We start from the raw sequence: 4148 nt of genomic DNA, 5'->3' as shown, positions 1-4148 counted from the left end.
GTTCTGGGTACTGATTTCTCAGGATCTATGCACCCAAACTGCGTGAAAATGTAATCAAATGTCAGTACTAGTAGAATATATTTGTCCAATGAATACCCGTTTACCATATGCATTTCTTCTTAGTGTAGCAATTTTAATGGCCAGTAGTGTAGTTCAAGAAGTGCTTAATTTCAATCGACGTTAGTGAACTAGGCCGTGACCTACGTACAAATAGCCGTTTGCCCTGGGGGGGGGGGGGGGGCAGAGAATTAAGTAAACTCGGCCATAACGGGATTAGAGGATAAGACAGTGTTATTGTCTATCTTCCAGCTCTTGTGAATCAGATTCTGTGGTACGAATGTCAAACGGTAGTAACATGCATTCGTGAATGTGCATACTAGTAGGCGTTCGGAAATTCCCGTTTCAATGTCCGGGACGTATTTGCTAGTTACACATGCAACAGGGTACTTGTGTAGTTGTGGGGGGGGGGGGGGAGGGGGAGGGTGGTGTACGTCGGATCGGCTGATGTCATTTGATGTGTTAGAGCTACATGGTTTAATACACGTTTGCAGAATTCACCGGCGTGATATTTCTGAATGGCGAGGTTCACGGTGATAGAAGAGCTGTTCGTCTCCTTTATCAAGATCATTCTACACAACGTCCAACTCCTCGCATACATTTTTCGCCACAATTACACAACGACTTCGAGAAAGGACCTACACCGTCAGCAGGCGTGACGGTTGTGCTCCAAGGAGACGCAGCACCCCTGAACTGGAAGAGGCCGTGGTGCGTTGAGGAGAACCCGTCAACGAGTACACGAGCAATTTCTTTGGCTATTAATGTGTGGAACTGTAAGAAAGTGATGCACTGAGTCACGTCTAATCAATTAGTTGTAAAACTCGTCGCGTTACCACCATGTTGCCAAATGTTCGTAACATGGGAACGGTATGTTTAAGGACGTGGGTTCCAACTCAAAATATTATATACTAATTCCCCTCTATGAATCTCAGAAATATAACGGAAATTTCTGAACATTCTGTAGAGACGCTCATCTTCAAATACGGTACTTACTTGTAGCAAAGAATATGAAATTAAGGCTGTTGAATGCAACACAATGAGCAGAACAAAAACGGCATTTAAATCATTTAGTAAACATTTGTAATTGTGTCTTACACTGCAGAACGCATTTAAATATAAGAACAATTACAGTTATTAAGTAGTCAAATCATCCGGTCACACCTACAACATAAAAACACTTCGTCACGCAATTACAGTGTCACAACTCTGGGGTCGCTGATGGTGTCAACAACCGAGAACAGTAGACACTGTAGTGTCTGACGATCAGTACTTAGTTATAGGCGGCCAGCTTATCCCGCCATTGCTACTACAGCTAGCATAGTGGGGGCTCATAGTATAGTAATTTAGCTAAGTTAACAATTAATAATAAGATCGATACATATGCGGCCCGAGGTGCGGCCCAACAATGTCAGTATTGGCTCTTGAACAAAAAGTTATGACGACCACTGTTCTATGGTATTATGGTTTGGTGGCACTCTCCGTACGCACCAAGAATAATCTTACCCCAGAAAACTGTGGTCAGACAGATCTAAGTTCTCGAATTTCGTGTTAATCGTACCGGGAAGCTAGTCAGTAATTCGGCATTTCTTAAGAGGCATCGGGAGCCTCTCGTCGTCCTGAGATTCTTCACGACTTGGCCCCAGTCGTATGCTACGAAAGCGACCACCACATACCAACGGGCCAGTTAAGTTTTTCTGAGAGTACGGATTCAACAATTTTCTAGCAATCTTGACATCGACACTAGAACGCTGCTCTGAAACATCTGTGTTATAGTCCAATCTATCGGTAACAGATTGGAACATAATCGAAGAATAACGATCCGGCAACTCTATGCGGAAAAACTATCGTTCTGCAACAGCAAAAAGAAGAAATATGAAGAACTAACAACTAAGACACGCGTTACATCGAAAGGATTGGATGCACCTCAAATCGTGGTATATTTGACGCAGAACGACAGAGGTATCTAAAATTTCGTAGTGACGTCTACAAGGAACCCTACGAAAGAAATTATTCACACCTGCCGGTTATTATAAATGATTGAAGCGATTTCACAGATTTTCTGTAGCTATATTGTTTGACATATCGTCACACAGAGCTTTGTTCACACACACACACACACACACACACACACACACACACACACACATATATATATATATATATATAGGTGCGCCATACATTCCCCTCTACTGATTCCGCATGTATCAAGTATTTAGTCTTTGACGAAGTTCTTGTTCTTCCCATCTTCGACGTTGCATGTCCCTCTCAATCAGTTCGAAACCGCTGTTTGTGAGAATTGCAGATGTGGTACGTTTATTGATAGAGAAGGCTTAAACACTGAATCTTTCACATAACCCCCCACACCAAAAAAATTGCATAGGATCAGAACAGGAGCATTTCAAGCACAACATACGCTTAGACGGCGCCTGTTGCCTTGTCACCTGACTGCAAACTGCTGCGCTCTCGTGGCAGAAATCTGAAGTGCAGCTGCGGAGATCCAAAACTTTTTGACTTTTTCTATATATGTGTTACGTGCTGAGATAATATGTCCATTATTGTCACTACAGTGAATTTATGAAATCACTTTAATCATTTATAATTGTATATGTTGCTCCTTCGAGGCTTCTGGCACATAACGTTCACAAACTACGGCCGCACGTCCACTCCTTAACACTACGCGCTGATCGAATCCATATATGCTGTTTGCAGTTGTTAGTTCAAGCTGCCACGGTAGTTAACTGCATCAATGGCATTATACCCGCCAGGAATAAAAGCAGTCTCGGAACGTTTTGGACGAACGCTGTATATTCCATCATGGAATTTGTTTGTTGGCAATAGTGGCTCATTCAGAGGAAATTGCAACATTCATTAAAACTAGACGAAAAACCTATACGCACTTGGACGACAATTAAGCATTATACAGAAAGGTATGCACCATTCAGCACGTTTCATTTCCAGTGAGCTTCAACCAAAACTAAAAAAGAAAACTGAGTGATAAACCCAGGTCTTCAGATCCAAGCTGAAAGATTTCCTTGTGGCACAGTCATTGCCGTCTGGAACTTGTTCGCATAGTCTCGCATTATTTTGTCGCGTTTTATTAATTACTTAATGTTTTCGTTAATAATTTTTCTGGATAGCATTCTGTAAATTACGTTTTGAGTCGTTCCATGATTGAAAAGCTTTGGCTTGTACGGTAAATAATCAATAAAAATAAACTGCTCCGTAAAATTGGAATTTCCAATAACCAGGATATAAAAAAATTGAAAAATCCGCTGGTTAGTAGATAACCGTGATAATTTGGATCCTTGCAATAGTAAGATGGCGGAATCAGGAGAGGAATTCCGACGTCATGCTTAATGAAACACACAAGTTTCTCACTTCTTTATTAATAAAATTTAGTATTCACGACCGATGACAAATAACTAAACATGAAGCATACTAACAGAGATTTTGTACATGGAACGATATTCACGCTCTGGACTTTCTAGTCCATCACATGGTATGCTTATATTAACCTGCGTGTTATGCCAGTAGTTCCAGAAAACAAAGAGCGGCCATATCGTTGGCTGTCGTTATTTTAACATCATCTGCAGTTCTATCCAGCGTCACCAGATAGATTCCATTGGTTTTTCTCGGCTTCTTTATTGCAACACCTTCCTACCGCATTCCAATCTTTTCAGTCTCTGACGTCTAGAAAGCCACAACGAGCATTTCCTAATGTATCTGTGCATAATTAATTACACTTCAGCAGAAGCTGCTCTGAATCACTTACTTGAGCATTACAAACCAAAAAGCTATACGAGTACCATACACTAGTTAAATTGAATGTCCAATAACCAGCAAGATAGGAAGTTGAATTTATTCGGTATCGCTATAAATTCAGCGATTTGTATGCTGGAAACAGTTACTTCTATGTTGATGAGCGACTTCATTAACCCAGTTACGAAAGACTAACTACTCTATGTTACGCTAACTATTCTCAATTTCAAATGCTTTCTAAATATCCACAGCTGATTTAACATCTTTCCAGATGCGCAATCTGAACGGAACACGAAGTGTAATTACACTCCTGGAAATTGAAATAAGAACAC

The sequence above is a fragment of the Schistocerca cancellata genome, chromosome 1, assembly GCF_023864275.1.
Source record: "Schistocerca cancellata isolate TAMUIC-IGC-003103 chromosome 1, iqSchCanc2.1, whole genome shotgun sequence".
Taxonomy (NCBI): domain Eukaryota; kingdom Metazoa; phylum Arthropoda; class Insecta; order Orthoptera; family Acrididae; genus Schistocerca; species Schistocerca cancellata.
The sequence above is the reverse complement of the archived record's forward strand: the minus strand, read 5'-3'. Positions refer to the sequence as shown.